Source organism: Equus caballus, chromosome 8, assembly GCF_041296265.1.
Source record: "Equus caballus isolate H_3958 breed thoroughbred chromosome 8, TB-T2T, whole genome shotgun sequence".
Classification (NCBI taxonomy): domain Eukaryota; kingdom Metazoa; phylum Chordata; class Mammalia; order Perissodactyla; family Equidae; genus Equus; species Equus caballus.
Genome location: NC_091691.1, coordinates 70417913 through 70437620, shown reverse-complemented (window position 1 = coordinate 70437620; position 19708 = coordinate 70417913). Strand labels below are relative to the sequence as shown.

General features: G+C 39.6%; 1 long non-coding RNA gene across 9 annotated transcripts in view; it reads right to left on the bottom strand.

The window, feature by feature from the left end:
• LOC138925399 (uncharacterized) overlaps positions 1-19708 on the bottom strand; it is a 235920-nt gene that overhangs the window by 24200 nt on the left and 192012 nt on the right. For 4 of the 9 annotated variants that reach the window (XR_011441501.1, XR_011441500.1, XR_011441502.1 and 1 more), the window contains one exon: positions 17859-17982. The exons of 2 other annotated variants lie outside the window; for them this stretch is intronic. This is a non-coding gene — a long non-coding RNA (uncharacterized lncRNA). Of the gene's footprint in view, positions 1-15232; positions 17631-17858; positions 17983-19708 lie in introns of those variants that run through there. 3 more of the 9 variants (XR_011441507.1, XR_011441504.1, XR_011441505.1) reach the window with 2 other exon arrangements.

Genomic DNA, 19708 nt, shown 5'->3' with positions numbered 1-19708 from the left:
AGGAATATAAATACATCTCAGGCTTTTAACTTGATTCAGTCAATTCTTGGTTAATCACAAATGGATAGTTTAGAATAAAGTTCAGTTTCCACTTCTGACTGCACAAAATCTGATTATATAAAAGAAAACTGATTCAACCTTAGCAACCATCTCAAGACTCATTTTTAAAAATTAGTGGTTTCTATCATAAAACTTTAAAGAAAAACTGAAGTGTATAAAGTTATGAGATATATTTAATTATGTGGTTATTGAAATAGTCTGTGAATATTGGCCCCTATGGTAACATTCATAAATATTTTAGATATTGGAAGTTTCAGTGGAATAAGTGTGTGGCTACCCTAGCTGAGCACTTATATGAAAAGAATATTGATTTGGATTATGAATTCAGTAACTTAAAATCATAGAGTGTTAGCATTGGGAGGAAGGGGACCTTGGAGATATTGCTAGTATATTGGAACCTGTAGGAAAGACTTTCAATGGATTTGAAGGAATTCCCAATCAGTCCTACGGGTGCTCAGGATAAGGGAACAAAGATTCTCATGTCTGTTCTTTGACACATTTAATTTCCCGGGGGTAACATTTTCTGCTAGTCACTGGCACCAAAACTTCAATTTGTAAGCCCTTAAGCATAAACTCATTATCACGCCTTGTACATGATAATAATATGAGCGACAGACTCCAGAAATTATGCTTATGCCATTGCATCCTTCTCTCACTGCCATTCTTTCATCCATAAGCATTTATTGAGCATCTAGGATATGCTAGTCATTATCCTGTGTGCTGTAGATTATAGCCATGAACATTGTAGGCAAGGCCTCTGCTTGCAGAGTTTACAGTTTATCAAATGAGTCAGATGATAAGCAAGCAAATAAACAAGTGAATGAATGATGAGGAAGCTACTTTGGGATAATAAAAAGGTTTACAATGAGAATAAGGTAACGTAATGTGATAGAAAGTGCCTGGAGCATTTTTAGAAACAGACCTTTTTGAGAGCATGAAAGACCACAAAGCCAGTTCTGCAATGCTGTGGGAGAAGAGCATGACCAGCTGAGAGATGGACGGGTGCAATGGCCTGAAAAAAATATGTGTGGGGAACAGGAAGAGTCCAGGTACCTGTGAGTCAGCCAATTTTCTTCTTCCCAGTGTTTCTCTTGCCCATTCCTACTGCACTGCATCTGTTCAGATCCACTCCCTTAGGTTTTACTGCATTCTTATCCTTCTGGTATCCATGATTTCACACTCTCCTCTTTCATTACTGTCACTCAAAATGTCTCCTTATACCAGTCTCCTAACTGTGTCCCGCTGTCCTGAGCAAAGACTTCACCTGTGGAGTAGTCCAAACTCCTCAAGCTTAGCTTCTTTCATCATTTGTCTCTGATGGCTCTATCACTTCCATCATCTGGCTCTGACTCCTAATGTTTCCATTCATTTGTCCATTACTACAGGCATGCCATGCATTTTGCCACCCTCATGTGCTTGTTCAGACCATTCTCAGTCACCTTATGTGTTGCCTTCGCAGCTCTGTCCATATAACCAAATCCTACATACACTTTAAGACATACACTTAAGACCCTAAGCTCTAAGACCAAATGAGCCTTTTCCCTCAATGTCTTCTCCATTTATTATAGCCTGAAGTATCTCATTTTCCTTTCAAAGTCTATGGAAATTCTTGTCTATAATTCATTTGTCCATAATCAAGTTCTGTTTTGCAACATCTTTGCTTTCATTATCAAGAAATTTTTATTTTATCCTTATTTACCTGTTTACATGTTTATTTCTGGTCTCCTCAATTAATTGTAATTACCTCAAGAGCAAAACCATGTTCCATGTTTCTTCCTTTCTCCTACATAGCCCAGCAGAGTACCAGGCACACAGCAGGTGCTCAATAACTGCATATGATTTGAGCTGATCTGAACACAGCTCTGTCTGACTTAAGATGCACAGGTATGTTTTCTATAGTCTTACCTTTAATCTGGGAGTTCCCTTCTTCAAGACTCATATAAAAGAAATGAATTATTATGGTACATCCTTCAATGAAAGAGGAATGTCTTTCCAACTCACGCCCCAAGCCCCTTCCCAGCAATATTTGTGAAATGTGCATTAGCTCTCAGTTCTATTGACTCAGAAAAAGGAGGCCTCAGGAGGCAACACTACACAGGCAAATTAATGATTTTGTGAGTGATGAATGGGATGGCATAGAAATAGATGAGAGACCCCAAGGAGAGCTGTCTAGCCAGCACGGAATAGGAAGAGCAAAGAAACAAATCCATTTAAATAAATGTCACACCTCATATAAACTCCTAAGAAACCCACAACCACCAACACTGAGAACTATTTGCTGATGCTAGTCTTGCTAACAGGATAATTTTCCTAGAAGGAAAAGACAATTATATGAAATAGGGTTATAATACTCAGAATTATAGATTTTGACTTTGGAAATAATTTAGAATAACCACTTATTTTGAAGATGAGGAAATTGGGCGGGTGACTCACTTGCAGAGATGATCCTAGTGTGGAGACAGTGCTCCCCACACTACCATCCCCCACTGGAGACAAGGGCTGTTTCCAGTACATAGTGATAGATCCAGGGACTGGTTTCCATTGTCAGCTTCTTTGCTATGACCAGAATTTTCTCAGGAGCACCCTTCATTCCAAGTCATGAGTAACTCCTGAGAGGCCTGAATCTTCTTACTCCCACCACCTCCTTGGGGCCTGGAAGAACTACTTATTGAGGAAATCAGGAGGCTACCCACATCTACCACTTCACACTCGCAGTATCCCTGCTCACATCCTGCCTCTTCTCTCAATCCCGTACTGCTTGGGGCTTCCTCTCCAGGACACAACGCCTCACTGCTTCCCAACTACAAGCAACTCCTTTGAGGCCTCTACATCTTCTCTTTCACTGTAAATTCCAGCATCCTCAAATCCATCATGAATTGTTCTGCTCCTCCTAGGCTTTCACATACACCTAGCAGTGCCTGGAGGACGCTGTGTGTAATAAATGCATCTCAATAGAAAATTCTCTCTCTGCTTCAGCATCCCTGACTCTAGGTCTAAGATGAAGTCTCCAGTGCTCCTTTGAGAACATCTTTGCTTAGGCCTGGAAAAAAAAAAGAAGAGAAAAACCCAAACAAGGTCTCTTGTGGCTCTTTCCACCTAAGCATATAATTTTCAATGCCTTCCCATCATTGGTATCTAGCATGCTCCTGGTCATTCACCCTTGTTAATTGAAGCCTTTAACTCAGAGCTGACCATCCTTTGACACATCTTCAATCCTGCCTTCACTCCGGATGCCCTCAGTACCCCCTGGTTTTAAGCCATTTCACAGCCAATACTCCCCCTTGCATTCTTATCACCAAGGTCTCCTCAGCTCTAATTCTGCCATCCATTCCCGTGCCCTCACCCTGGACTTTGTCACTGCCCACTGCTGTTCCACCTTTGAAATATTTGATTTAAAATTCAACTCTCAAGTAAGTCAATTGCCAAATAATAGGAAAATAAATAAATTATTGTAATTGTATAATACAAAATATCATGCAATTGTTTAAACAAATGAGAGAGATACAAATGTACTGATATGGAAGTTCACCAAGACATATTATTAAGTGAAAAAATGTCAATCAGAATATTATGATCCATTTTTATAAAAATGAATTATGTGCAGCCATGTGTATATATACAAATTTATGAAAAAGTTTCCAAAAGAATAAACACCAAACTGCTGACAGTGGTTCCTGTGTGAAAGGGATGGATGACAGAAAAGATGAGGACACTTCAGTATTTTAGCCTCTGTAGTTCTGTAACTACTGAATTACTTTCAATAAGAACATATTTTTACATTATTTGTGTAATTTTTATTCTTTTTTTTTTCCGAGGAAGATTAGCCCTGAGCTAACATCTGCCAATCCTCCTCTTTTTTATTTTCTGAGGAAGACTGGCCCTGAGCTAACATCCGTGCCCATCTTCCTCTACTTTATATATGGGACGCCTACCACAGCATGTCTTGCCAGGCAGTGCCATGTCCGCACCTGGGATCCGAACCGGCGAACCCCGGGCTGCCAAAGCGAAACGTGCCCACTTAACCACTGCCCCACCAGGCTGGCCCCTATTTGTGTAATTTTTAAATGTGTAAATATGTAAAAGATTTCCACCCTGACCATAACCTTCACCCTTCTATCACTCACAGTTACTTCTCTTGACTTATTTTGACTTCATTGAGAAGTTATAGTTTTTGATTCCTATTATTTTTCTATTTATTTCTTGTCTGTCCTTCTTTGACGTTCCACCCAACTCTCTTTTACTAATTACTTCAAACGTCTTACTGTGATTTTGTAAATTTTGCCCCATGTTTCTTTTATCACATCTATCCAGTATTATTCCAACTTACAATGGATTTTATTGTCCACTTTCTCTTTATCGACATCTAGACCATTCCTGCCACTCTCTTCTCATTTTCTTCCTATTTAGATGGCTCCTCTACCTCTGTTCCAGGTTACTTTTCTCTACCTGGACCTATAATATTGGGATTTCTCAGAGTTTTCCCTGAGGACCTCTCTGTTCCTCACTTTACATGTCCTTCAGGTAGATCTCATCTACTTTTGTGACTTTAAAAAAAACATGTAACGCTTAGTGATAATTCCGAAGTCTTTACTTCATCCTATCCTTCTTTACTAACTTCCAGACTCATGTATCCAGTTGACTTCATGTGACGCTCACAGATACCTAACCTCAGTGTGTTCAAAACCACATTCTTCTTTCTTCTGCTCAAATCTGGTCCTCTTGCAACATTTGTTATCACTATCTCAAGGATGGCACAATCATTCTTTGGTTGCCCAAGCCACCAGATTTTCAGATTTGAATTACATTTCTATGTTTAAGACTTGAATTATGCTTCTTCTTTGCGCTCCACATCAATTCCCTCTCTTATTCCACTGATTGTATCCTCTAAATAACTCTTAAAATGTTTATTTCAAGTCATCATCATCTCCTGCCTGGATTATTACAACAGCCTCTTGTCTAGCCTCTCTCATTTCTGCTTTTTTCCCTCTAGTCTATTTCTCACACAGCCAGGGTGGTCTTTTGGAGAACTAAATCTGATCATGTCACTTCCCTGATAAAAATCACTTAATGATTTCCCTGACAAAAATAGTCCAGAGTCTTCTACAGGGCTACGAACATTCTTCACAACGTACCCCCTTGTTATTTCTTCAGTTGATTTCCTCTTTCTCACCTTTTACCTTCTATGTTCCATCCATAATAAGCTTTGTCTAAGTACTGTGCTTTCTTTCTTAGCTCCATGTCTTCACCAACTCTGGACCTTCAGCTTGCACTGCTCTCCCACCACTGTGCACTGAGCAAATTCTCGCTCCCCTCTTTAGACTCAAATTAGAGGTCATTCCTTCCTCTGGATCCCAGAGAACCTTTGGTATTCTTTCAGTATTGTTCATGTCACTCTGTATTTTAGCTGACTTTTTAATTGTTTGCTTCCTTTACTGGACTATAAATAAGTTCCTTGAGAGCTAGGACAAGGTAATTTATCCTAACATACAAAATCTGGGACATGGCAGGAATATGGTAGAATCCAAATGCCAGTGACTCCTGAATCTATCACTTTAAATGAAGTATTTATCTTAGTCTTCAGACCTATTACTTAAACCATCTCCTGGATTTTCCTACCTAAGTGTTCTATGTGGTATGAGTTCAACACATCTAAAATCCATGCTTATTATGGTCTAAGCCTCCCAGAAAAATCTGATCTACTTCCTGCGTTCTCTTTCTTCGTGAGCTGCACCTACATGCACCCAACATCAGCTTCCTCAGCAGTCTCTCAGCCTTCATCTTGTTCTCCTCCCATCCATTTTTCATTCAGTCACCTAAGTGACTTTTCTGAGGCTAAGTAAGATCACGCCACTCCTCTACTTAAAAGCTATGTGCTCAATAAATATTTTTATACTAAAGAACAAACATTGGGGGCTGGCCCAGTGTCACAGTGGTTAAGGCAGTCAGGGGTTCCCCAGTTTGGCTCCCGGGCGCAGACCTACACACCACTCACAAGCCATGCTGTGGTGGCATCCCATATAGAAGAACTAGAAGGACTTACAACTAGGATATACAGCTAGGTACTGGGGTTTGGGGAAGAAAATTAAAAAAGGGGAAAATTGGCAACAGATGTTGGCCCAGGGCCAATCTTCCTCACCAAAAAGCATACCTTAAAAAAAAAAAACAGAGTCAAGTCAGGACTTGATTACCACCATTCACACCTTCCTGATTTATTAAAAATAAACAAAAAAAACCCCACATTGAATGGATAACTGAAGACACAGTTCTGATAAAGTGGAGAGAACTTTGGAGCTGAAATCAGGAGTTAACGTCATAGGCCTACTTTTGTTATTTGCAGTTGTTTGAGACTTACAGGGTGGCCAGATAAAACACTGCATGGGACATATTTATCCTAAAAAAATTTGTTTTTGTTTATCTGGTATTCATATTAAACTGGGCCTCCTGTATTAACATTTGCTAAATCTGGCAACCTGAGACCCTGAGTACAAAATACAGCTGAGCCTCAGCTTCACTACCAAATAGCATATTATACCCATCTCATCTGGCTGTTGTAAGGATTAAATGAGATAATCCGTGGAATTCTTTATAAATCGTAAAGCACTTAAGAATCATAATAACTACCACCCACAATCAAACAATCAACTGGTGACAGAACTGAGACAAATCTTCAGGTCTCTGTATACTCAGTTCAGTGGTCTTTCCAATTCATAAACAATCCATTCTTCTGACACTAACCACCTCAACAAAATGTTCGAGGAAAACCTCAAGAAATAATAGCATTTTGCCATTGACTCAGATCTTTTACTTTTAAGAAAATATCATATATATTGTATACAAATGAATTGATAAAAATATATAATGTTTCACTTGTCAAGCTTTATACAAATAATTGGCCAAGATTATCATTCAGCAATTTTTCTCTCTCAATATTATATTTTTAAAAAATTTGTGTATGTTTATATATCTGAATCTAATTCATTTTTAATATTAGAATAATATTCAATTAAGAGGATTTTTTCACTTTAGTCATTATATTTTTCATCTCTAAGCTTTATAGATAGTTACTTTTCATGGTTATATGTTTGAATATTCTCAATTCAGTCGTGTATTTTCTTCTGATTCATTAAGTTATTTTCTTCCTTAGCTCTTATGTAATTGTATTTAATACTCAGAACAATTTCTACAGCAAAATGAAATTGACAACAATATAAGAACACTGGCCCTCAGAGGAATTAAGTAATTTGCACAAGTTTTCATCACTGTCAAGTGGCATTGCTAAAATTCATAAGAAGCTCAGCTCTTTTCACTATGTCTTACCACCTCCATATGAAAACAATTTATTTTGAGGACCCTCGACCTGTTGAATTACTTGAATAATAATGGTGATATTGAGAAATAATTGGGCACAAAAAAATAAGCAGCAGCCTCTTGTGCCTCATCGTCTCTTAAGAGTATTTGTATTCTCTACAGTCTCCCCAATCCATAAGTAATCACAATCCTTCGCCAGTACGTATATTTTAACTGGATAATAAAGTTTAGCCCAAAGGAACATGTCTGTAACACAGAGGTCAACAAATTTTGTCTATAAATGTTTAGATGGTAAATGTTTGTGGTTTTGCAGGCTATACTGTTTCTGTCGCAAGTACTGAACTCTGCTATTGTAGCACAAGAGTAGCCACAGATGAGTGAGTGAATGGGTATAGCTGTGTGCTGTTAAAACAATGTTTACAAAACAGGCATTGGGTCATATAGCCCATTGGTCATGGTTTGCCAGCTCTTGTCTATAGAAGAATTTATTAGACATTGGTGACAGGCAAGTAGTGAACAGGCAATGAAGAGGAAAAACTTCCTGTATTACTTCATTTAGTTAAGCATACACTCTTTCCTCACAGATGGTCAGCTCTACCCTTAGGTTGGCTAGTAAAGGGGTTTGCGATATCTTCCTGCTATAAATTCCAAAGCAACTCAACCTTCTGAAGGGAGCCATGAGACTACACATGTGTTACCGCCTAGGACATGATGGGATCCTTATCCTAATCATCTCAGTGTCTTCTGGGGAAAAGCCCAGCAGAGACAGACTTCAAAAATTACCGCCCTACAATATCTTGTGAAATTTCTGTAGAATACAAAATTTTCAGGCCACAGTTAGGGAGGAAAACACTTCTGTAATACAACACATATAAACTTGAAATACAGATATCTTGACTTAAAGTTGGTTTTCAACTATTTGCTCACTCAAGTAGCTTATATGTATACTGGCCATATGGAGAAAGGGGAATTTGGAGCAATCAATTAGGATCCCAAGTCTCCTTATTTCCCATACTCAGATTTCCAAAATTAATGGCAAACAAAGAAGAAAAAAGGAAAGGGAAGGAGGAGAAGGACAAGGAAGAAGTAGAAGAAAAGAAAGAAGAGTGGGAGTGAAAGAGAGAGGAAGGAAGAACGAATCTGTACCAAATACACAACTATTTCTTTTCCAAACAAATCTTGGATCTCAGGATCTATGTTATTCATTTATTTACTCAACGGTTAAACACATAATGGAATATATTTTCCTACTCTAGATATCTGGCCCAGACATCTTACATACACCTCTCAGGCACCTGACAATCTATATGATCATTACTTGCCTGCTTTTTCTATTTCTCTTACTATATCATGATTTCCTTTAAGATGGGTACTGCAATGTTATCTTCAACTCATCTGTGGTAGGTGGCATTATTGGCAACAACTCTTCATCTCTGTCTCCCCAACTTTGTCATGTGACTTTGCAGTTCTTTCCATAATATTAGAATTAAACCCTTTGACAGTGGGCTTAGCCACAATTATCGCTTTGGCCAATAAAATAAGATGGAGGTGACATGTGCATGTTCCAAGCCGAGGCATTAAGAGGTCAAGTATGTTTCTGTTTGCCCTCTTGTGCAGCTGGCTTCACAAGAAGAGCTTCCTTCAGGCAGTCACTACCCTCTCAACTTGGGCCCAAGAGTAAATATACAACAACTAGAAGGACCTGCAACTAAGATATACAACTGTGTACGGGGGGATTTGGGGAGATAAAGCAGAAAAAAAAAATTAAAAATAAATAAATAAATAAAAAGAGTAAATATACATAGAAGGGGCCTGAACCAAGAGTTTGGTGTGAAGCTGAGTCCAGACAAGTCCATGCCCTGAAGAAGAGCTGCTCAGCTGAGCCCAGCCAAGATCAACCAACCTCCTCCTGACCTGAAGACACGTGAGCTTGTTAAAGAGAAAACCATAGTCACAAAGTGGCATCACTTGTACTAATGCCCAGGCTATCAAATCTAGATTTAATAACTAACCTAATTGCGGTTTTGACCTTCCCCAGAAATGCAATGTTAATTAACCAGTCTGGAATTTTCTGGGCAGTGCCAGTGAGGTAATGTGTCACCTGGGCCCTCTCTATTCCCCCGAGGAAGTAGCAGCAATCTGCATGATAAAATCCTTGCCTTTCTCTTCTCTGCAAAGAGAAGATGTTCTGGCCCAAAAGAATCTTTTCTTAATAATTTCCTTGCCCCACCCTTCTTCCTATAAAAACCTTCCATTTTGTATAACTCCTCGGAGTATCTCTCTGCTCACTACATGAGAGGTTGCCTGAGTCATAAATCATTTAATAAAGCCAATTAGATCGTCAAATTTACTCAGTTGAATTTTGTTTTTTCACAAACTATAATAGATAATTGCTGTTTAAAGCTACTGTTTTGGGATGGCTTAGCAGTAACAGCTAATTGACATGCCATCCCAACCCTATGCCTAGCAAAGTGTGTGGCATGTAGTAAATGCTCCATAACAAAACAATGGGAAACCGAAAAGACCCTTCAACTATGTCCTTTAAGCCTTGATCTCCTGAGCCTGTTCTAAGCAGACAGCCCTCCTTTTCCTCTTGTCTGGGCTTGACATTCCAAATTATACAAATCCTCAACTTCCACAAGCCTCAGAGATCCTTCAATAATAGTACATTTAAAATCACTCCTGGAGATCTGTACTTGAAGGAAATAAAAAGAACAGAAGGGAAAAACAATGCCTGACCCGTTTGCAGGTCCAGATTGGTCTGTTTTTCCATTTTTCCTATTGAGCGCTTCCGTAATGAATCTTTTGTCCTGTCTCTGTATTTTCTCAGGTCTCACTGCAAATTTACCATTCCTATCATTGAGGAGCTGTGGCACAATCTCCTTTACTAACTAAATTTGTAAAAATATTCTTCTGGCTCTTGGTAATAAATCCAAGAGCAATATTCATGACAGAGCCTCTTTTTAAGATAATGACAGATGTCTTCTGAGATGTGATCCTCTTTCTCACTGGGAAAGGACTCTTATCCTGATGTTCTTCAATAGGCCATTCCTCTTATTTCTCAGGGTGTGTTTAGATAAACAGTTATCAACAGCAAGCAATTAATATAACAGGTCAAGAGATAAGAGCGGATATCCATCTCACAGTTGTGCCATCTACAGGAGTGAGCAGCCCATAGACCAGGACAATAGCCCCTGAAAACCAACTAGCAGAGTAACCTTCCAATGGAATTATTCAAGCTGCAATGAGAGTTTTTCCTTCACTCTGCTAATAAGTGTCCCTATATTTAATAATTTTTCAACAAAATAGACACATAATAAAATGTCTTTTCCCTAAAAAAAAAAAATCAATGTATCCTTTGACATCACTTTCAAGCCCATCTCTGAATCTTTCTCTTCAAATGGGCTATGAGGTAGACAGTCTTGACTAGGATGTCAAGAGTCTTGATCTTTATCTTAACTGTTGTTAATTTTCTGTGTGATTTTGACATCAATACTTCTGACACTTATTTTTTCATCTGTAAAATGAGAGGTTTGCATGACCTTACATATATCTTCAAAATCTTCTTGATACTTAGTATCCCACACTAATTTCCATTGCTGGCTCTACATATATGCTGAGAGTTAATTTAAGGTCACCGTCTCTCAAGTTAGCCCATGACTGATCAGTCAGGGTTGGCAGCTTGACTTAGTGTACTAAGATTATAGTCAACTAGTTAAGGCACATAGGTATCTAAAAAATTTTCAAAAACAGTGTAGGATGAACATGAAAGAAAGGATTCATTATCCTTATCAAAGTTTTGTTAAAACCTCAAGTAGATATATTTTAATTTATATTAATCACTCAGATCAAGCTTTAGTCTCATATTAGACAGTAGCCAGAAATATATGTTCATTGGCACATTCTGTGTTAATGTTGTGGGAATGGAAGCTTAGCTGTATGAATTGCTGTCTTTTGCTATAAGAGTATCTCCCATAGCAATTGCTGACCCATGTGCTTACAAAACCACTGTCAATCATTATGAGCTATTTGTGGATTCTGACTGTGTTCAAAATAGTGCTGTTTTTAGAAAAAATGCAGGGAAGAAAACTAATATTTATTATCTATCATGGATAAGATTCATTTTTTTTTTTGAGGAAGATTAGCCCTGAGCTAACATCTGTGCCCATATTCCTCTACTTTATATGTGGGGTACCTACCACAGCATGGCATGCCAAACAGTGCCGTGTCTGTAACTGGGATCTGAACCAGCGAACCCCGGGCCGCCGAGAAGCAGGATGTGCAAACTTAATCGCTGTGCCACTGGGTTGGCCCTGATAAGATTCTTTATACACATTATCTCACTAAAATGTTATAAGCCCTCTGCAAAGGATGGTTTTGCAGAGGAAATGGAAGCTTAAGGGGGTAAATAACTTGGGCAAGTAGAAGATACAAAATTAAAGATCAGATCCACCTAAGTTGCAATTACATATCTTTTTAAACATCACCAAACTGATAGTAAAATGAAAAAGTGATGAAAAACAAAAAGGCAAATTCTATATTTTATTGAACAAAGAATTTAATATGTTTCTGTCAAAATTCCAAAAAACGTCATTTTATGACATTTTGTCATTTTCGATGTGTCTGTTAAAATGATCAAACCAATATTGGCCTATTACATCTTGATTTCAGGAAAGCCAGCCTCTCATGACTTCTTCGTGGACAAGATGAAAATACCCCAACTTAATGACAGCATAACCAGATAGAGAATATCTGGTTAAACATTTCTACACCACAAAATGTTAATTAACGGATACGTAGTTCAATAAATTCACATGTATACACATACACAAAACTTATGAGAGTATTATCTTCTAGATGCTCAGGCTGGAGGGTGACTAACTGCCAGTTTACCTGGGATTGAGGAGGTTTCCAGAACGTGATGCCTTCAGTTTTAAAACCAGGAAAATCCCAGGTAAACCAAGACAAATTTGTCACTGTCAGGGTAGTACACCTACACTCTGCTTATACATGCCCTGATATTTTGGCTTTGTTCACAGGGAAATAACCCTGGGTCCAAAGCTAACAGATAACAGGAAAGTATTAGTTAATAATAAGGACTAGAGACGCAGTTTTTGCCTCAAACTACATTATCCTTGGCTGACATATGCAATCTTAATCCTCCAATTTCTCCCTTAATGTTTCTCTGCCTGCTTACGGTGCTGAGGCTGACAAAGCAGCCACCATACTCAAGTTGTACCCATTTCCCCAGGCTGCCAGAAGTCCAGCCACAAGCAGCCCTCATCACTCCCTCTGCACTGCCTAGCAATTAGACGAGCATCAATATTATTTGCCCTAGCTGGCTACTGAGTGAGTGGCCACTGAGAGTGCCAGTTTCATTCCTAAACAAGCTGAATAGTAAAGACTGACTGAGGTCTGAAAGGTCATAGCCAAAATCTATAGGTTGCCTCAAGCTGACTGTAAAAATTGTGTTCTTTTAGGCTGTTGACCAGGATGGAGAGGCATCAGTGACAGGTAGAAAGCATGACAGAGCATTTCAGGCAGTGTAAGCAGACTCTCAGCATGTACAATGAGTATACTCAGAATTATACAACGGTGGGCACATTTAATATTCCTGCCAAAATACGTAGCCATTTGTTTAAAAGTAATAAATCACTTCGGTTTAAATGAAAGTTGGTTGGGTAATTTTTTTCTTTTCTGACAAACCCATGGAAGGGGAAGAAATAAGCTGAATACTATTCACAGCCAGCCAGGAGTAAGAAACGGCTTATGTTTTTAAAATAATCATGCATCCCTTAACGATGGGGTCTCGTTCTGGAAAATGAGTCGTTAGGTGATTTCATCATTGTGCGAAGGCATACTTACACAAACCTAGGTGATATAGCCTACTACACACCTAGGCTCTATGGTACTGCTCTTATGGGACCACTGTCGTATATGCAGTCCATCGTTAACTGAAATGTCATCATACAGTGCGTGACTGTATACTCTCTTCTCTGTGGACCTCAAATGGACATGAGCAGTGTAGGGGAGGAGGACATTTCCTCTCCCCAAATGGGGGTTCGTCTGGCTGGAGAACGAATTAAATTCACATGAGACAGAATAGCAAGAGAAAATTAAACAAAGCTTTATGAGGAACCATGGCCCGGGGCCTTTCTTCCCGAAGGAAGAAAGGGCACCGAAGTGGGGTGCACACAGTGGTTATATACCCACAAACGGGGTGTTTCACATGTGATTGAAATGTCCCTCCCACAATAGTCACAAGATTGCCCTGTCGGCACAGTGTTTGATGGACACAGCAGGTAATGGTCTGCTGTCTCAGAGGGCGTAGCCGGAGGCAAGTCTATGTCTGGAGCTGGGCGGTCACAGGTGAGCGCAGCAGCAATCAGTTCCTAGCCTAAGGAAAGATGCTTAAGCCTTAAGGAATGCCAAAGTTGGGAGGGGGAGGGAAGTCAGTTACAGGAGGTTACCAGAGAAGCACAATAAAATGCAGATTTAAGTCCTTGCCTTTGGTATTGATTAAGAGTTTTTAGAGAGAAGGTCATCGCCTTTCTTCTTCCTGGTACAGAGAGGGAGGCACCTTTACAGATAGAGATTTACCTTACAAATGTGAACGTGTCGTAACAAAGGGCAAGTTCCATTCCTCCTTCCCTATCCCAGTTTATCAAAAGCAATCAGCCTCAAATAATCCTGATGCCAAAGAGACATATCTTGGGGTGGCCATTTCCAGGTCCCCACAGCAGTAAACCTGGGGTATAGTCCTAGTGATGTGTTACAGGTCTCAATATTTAGTCCTGACTGCCTGATGTATTTGCAATAGTGGTGATGGCAGTGACGGTGATTGCTGCTTATTAGAATGACTATCCCAATTTTGACTGACAAGCTTTTGAAAGAAAAGGCTAATTAAAAGAGGTAAAATCAGTGATATGTCAAAGTCAACTCATACGGCTGTCAAGCAGTTAAATTTTAGGAATTTTTGAGCCAGTTGTTAAACCAGTGGTAGTTGAAATCAGCCTTGGTGAGAGGATTTATACACGGAAATTGACAAACACAGTAATCAAGGTTTTGTTTTTGTCTTTTTGTTTTTCCTAGAAAGCTAATTTTTAAACGTTTATTAACAAAGCTGCACAAAATCTCCCCAAAAGTTGCAAACCAGTGTCAATTATGATTATATTCTAAAGCACCAGAGAAAAAACATGTCAACTAAATCCATTTTCTCACCCCTGGTTTAAGGGGATAATCTGCATTATCTATATTCTCGATTGCCTCATGGAAAATAAAGGTTAACCTTCACAAAGAACCTGGCCCACGTGAAGCTGAGGAACAACAAAAAAAGAGTTAACATGAGGTGTGAAACAGTTATGAACACCGGGCACCATTTATTTTAGCTGAAAGCACATAATTTATTAAGAGTGAACAAAAAAGGAAAGTCATCACTTTTCCTCCAGTTAATAATGCCTCCACTTCCCTTGTCTCCAAATGCTTTGTGCAGTGAAATTTAGAAGATAAAAAAAAAAAAATCCTGTTAGAGCTTTTCTATCCTGAGGTCTCCTTAAAAGCTTACGAATCTTTTCTTAGATTAAACTTAACTTCAAAAGCATCAGCTGTGGTCTCTGTTTGTCACTGTGAGAAGGAATTAAAGCGTTGCAGAGCGAAGATCCTAGAATGGTGATTTTTTCTTCTCCTAAAATGCATTTTCTTTCATGCAACCCCCATGGACAAGCAGCCCATAAAGAAGTGTTAGGAAGAATGGCTTTTGCATTTTGTACATGAGTTAGGGATCTCAGCATTCCAGGATGAATTCGAGTGGTTTTTCTCTCATCAATCTCAGGGTTCCATTACAAAAAAAACAAAATGCGGCTCATTTATTTCTCATTTTCCTTTCACTTTATTTATAGATTTGGGCGCAGGTTTCTGGCTGTGGGGATTTGCATTCCCCAGCATTAGTCAAGGTCAAAGTACAGAGCTTTTGTGTGCATTCTAAGCCCTTTCAAATATGTGCTCACCCCCCCGGTGTGATACATTAAAAAAAGATACCTTGTTCAGAATCGACCCACAGGCTCCTGCATTTTGTTTGTCTTCTATTAAAGACTAAGCAGCTACATTTTCATTTCAAATCCCACAGAAATGCTTTCAGAATAGCTTACATCTGGAGCTGTTTGACAACAGGAAAAGTATTAGGTGACTTCCCAGAATCCTTCCCTGTTCCTCAGTTACAGGCGCTGTAATGGCTTCCCTCTCTTCTCTGCACACAACTGCTTGTGAACTCTGGGGCATGAACTCTTTCCCTTTCTGGAACATTTGCTCGCCTTCCCCCAGATGCTGTTGTAGCATTTCCTCAAGGATCGAGATCTCAACTTGCTCTCAATAAAGTTGCTGATAAATAATATACGTAGTATGCATATATGAGAGTGATTGAGAACATATCCATCTTAACAATATCCAATTAAGGTGGTGTAAAATCTATAGAGAGTCAGGATAATGACCATTTAACAAGATGGACTTCACAGACTGACCGGCATAGTTAAATTCCTTATAAATTCCTTATGCAAAGATAGGTAATTTACTGATCATCTTGAGATCTCTAAGTCTGCTGCCCTATCTGTAATATTGAAAAAAAAAATCCTAGTTACTACCTCGTAGGTTGGTTGTGAGAAGTAGATTGTAAAATGTCTATGAAATGCTTCCTCTGGCACATAGGAAGTGTGCAACAAAAATAACGCAAATAATAGCTGTTGCTCAGTTACCTGTGCTTGGAAAGACTCAGCCCACTATAAGAAAGCGGGATACTGAATTCAGACACAGCTTCCACTAAACTTCAACCTCAAACACAAAGCAGCTGCATAGGGCATGCAAGATGCTCCCCTGGAAAGGAGGCCCAGATGCTCAGAGCAAATAGTTATGAGAGAATTGGAGGTCAAAACGAAAACCAGCCCCAAGTTCCTAAAGGAGCCCTGATTTTCTTAGTCTCTATTCATTTCAGTTTTCCCAGCTGTACAATTACGTTCTGATGTTTTCAGGGCTAGTAGACCAACGTAACCAAAATATTTGCAGACATATCCTACTACTTCATTCTTAGAATCCAACACTGATTCAGTAAAAGTTTTCCAGAAAAAAAAAAAGATTTTTATACATTAAATATAATTATTATTTACAGGATACCTTGATTTCAGAAACATAAAATCATAGAAAACAAGTGTGCTTTTCAGAATCAAGGAAATATCTATAGTTAGTTCAAAATCAGTTTCCATCCTGTGTGACCCACCCTTCTCACCAATTCTATTTCTCTCTCCTTTACTGGTTGTTATGGAACTTAGATTGGTTTCACGAAAAAATGTTGTATGTTGATCGGCCAGATGGGATGTCCAGAAATGTAGGCTAAGGCACAGATCAGAAGTTCGGTTAAGGAGGTGAGCTCAGAGCTTCCAAGATCTATGCATGTGGACAGTCAAGTGACCTGAGTACCAAGAATGGGACTTTTTGTTTACTGTATTTGAGTCAAGGTTCCTCTCACATTCATTCCAGAAAAATATGGATGTGTGGAATATGCATAAAAGTGCCTAACTATCCAGTGAAGGGTGAGGGTGGGTAGTGTGATGGGTTGGCTACTGAAGTAGCTAGGTTTGGAGTAAGGTCAGAGGTCTTGGAGAACCTGTTAAGACTAGTTACTTTAGCATTGATGATGTGGTCAGTAGTCCAAACTCCCAGGAATTTCAGAATCATAATTAGGGAAACTCGGTACATAGACATAAGACAGCCAAATCCACGCACCTTCAGGACACAGACCCAGCATTAGGAAGAAGATGGCCAGAAGGAGAGTGGGTTTAATAGGACCAACTGCCGAGGGACAGGATAATGGCTTCTGGAGGAGGATGGGCTTCTCTCTCCTCTCTTCCTGGGAGCACTCCTTTTCCTTGCCCTTCAGTGGAATGTCTACCCCATCTATAGGGATCTCAATAGCTGTCTCTTCCCTGCACATATCACTGTAATAGCTATATTCTGAGTATTTCTAATTTAAGTCTTGCTCCTTCAGCCCATCAGGAAATCTGGATAAATCTCTGAAGGGAGCCAGGCAGAGACTGACCAGGGGAAGAAGAAGCTTTGCTCTCAGTTTAGAGGATCCTTCTAACCACTGACGAGTCTTCATGAGTTCCCTTGGCATGAGACAGTTTCCTCATATCACACAAATGGCTCAGCGTCTCAAGATAACACTTGGACCTGAAGCTCATCAACACCTAGAACAATGTTATAAAAACCTCATTCTGAAATAAAGATAGAACAAAAAATGTATATTAATTCATACACAGATGTCTTGTGTCCCCTTATCATTAACCTTAAAAATGTTATTCTCAGGCATACTTTTCTGCATTTGTAAATTTAATCAATTGAACACAAATGTTTAAAGCCTAAAAATAAAATGATGTTTCCCATAGTGGTACGCCTTATGAGCATGCCCAAGAAGAAGAATGTATGAAAATGAAGCCAGGTACCTGAGGATTGCCATAGATATTCAATAAGAACGTGATTGCCTTTTGACCTTATTATGAATCTTGTCAATTTGCTGTTTTCTTAACTTGAGGGGTGACTTGGGTCTCAAGGATTTGTGAGCTTGTTCTGCAGAAGAAAGAGAATGCATTTGAGGAGGTTGCAATCACTGAATGGCTGGCCCTCAGCAGCCACTGAAACCCAGAAGTCAGATTGCCCAGGGGCTTATTGGGAGTGACCCCTTTGTTTCTCAGAAGTGCCTTCTGCCAAGCCCCTTAGCTCCATAAAACGCCTCTGCTTTCTGTTCTTCAGAAGATAGATTTGAGTGAACCTGGGCCACAACCTTCTCATTTTGGCCAATTTGACTAAACTTTTCTCTATCTCCAAACACCGACGTCTCAGTGTTTGACTTGCTGTGCATCGGGCGCATGAACTTGAGATTAAGAGGTTTGGTATCAACAATATAGGGTAATAAATGCCACAGTAGAAGCAAATTTGGGGTACTATAGGAGTCCAGAGGAGAAGGATAAGCCCAATCCAGGCAACAGGACAGGGAATCAGAGAAGACTTCACAAGACGGGTAGGATTTGAGCCCTATCTTGAGAAATGACTAGAAATTAGCCATGGTAAGATTCTAGGCAGAGGAGGCAATGCAAGAAAAGTCAAGAGAATATACAGAAGTATTTGCGGGGGTGGGTCACAGGGGAGGCGATGCATGTGTGTGTTTGTGTGCATGGGAATCCCAATTTCCACCTTTCTTCTGAAGTGCAATCAGTCGTGCAAATTGCCTGATATGAATGAGTATAAATTCAACATGTTTTCTGACCAGAAGTCTTGTACTTTAAGCCTAACCTCCAGTTATAAAATCAAATCTTTGGGCCAGCACCAGTGGTCTAGTGGTTAAGTTCAGCATGCTCTGCTTCAGTGGCCCATGTTCAGTTCCTGGGTGTGGACCTATACCACTTGTCTATCAGCGGCCATGCAGTGGTGGCAGCTCACGTACGAAAAAAAAAGAAGAGTGGCAGTAGATGTTAGCTCAGGGCTAATCTTCCTCAGCAAAAAAAAAATCAAAAGTCTTTGTTTCTCAATTTAAAAAAATCTCAGGTACCTATATCAGATAGATGTCATATATATTTAGTGGGGAGAATTATAATAGTCCTTAGAGAGTCAACTCCTATACCTACAAGCAGGCCCTATCCTTAGCTTTGGCAATATCACAAGTTCCCAAGATGGTACACAGCTAGGAGGCTGCTTCCTGCTGCAGTGAGAGCATCCAGTCCTCCCCAACCATGTGGCTTCTCTACTGCCCTGGCCAGACTCCAGGCTATTTCCCTCTGTGAGACTTGCTGCTCATGACATAATTGGGTCATGTCACACCGCAATGTGATACTTCTGGGGACCAAGCCAATTTCCTTCCCTCTCCAACCCATTCACTGCTCAATAGGTCAGTTAGTGGTATTGTAAATGACAAAGAGTGTGATCAAGCAACAATGATGATAAGGGATAACATGGCAAATCCTAATGTCAACCCCCTCCACGGGTTCACGGCCTTCAGATCTGAAGATTAATTCTCATTAGCCACACATTTTTTCTGGAAATGGTATCACCTTCTAAGTTGTTGTTCAAGTTAGGAGTGCTATAGGATAGAACATGGTCCTAGGTATGGGGATCTGAGTTCTAGCCCTGTGAATGTGCTGATCTACCGTGTCACTTTGGAGAAGTCACTAATCTCTGCCCTGTGCTTCCTCATCAGGAAAATAAGGATGCCTATTCTTCCTAATCTGCCAGAAACATCTGACTATTGGAGAGATGAAAGCATTCTCAAAAACTTTAAAACACTAAACAATATTGAATT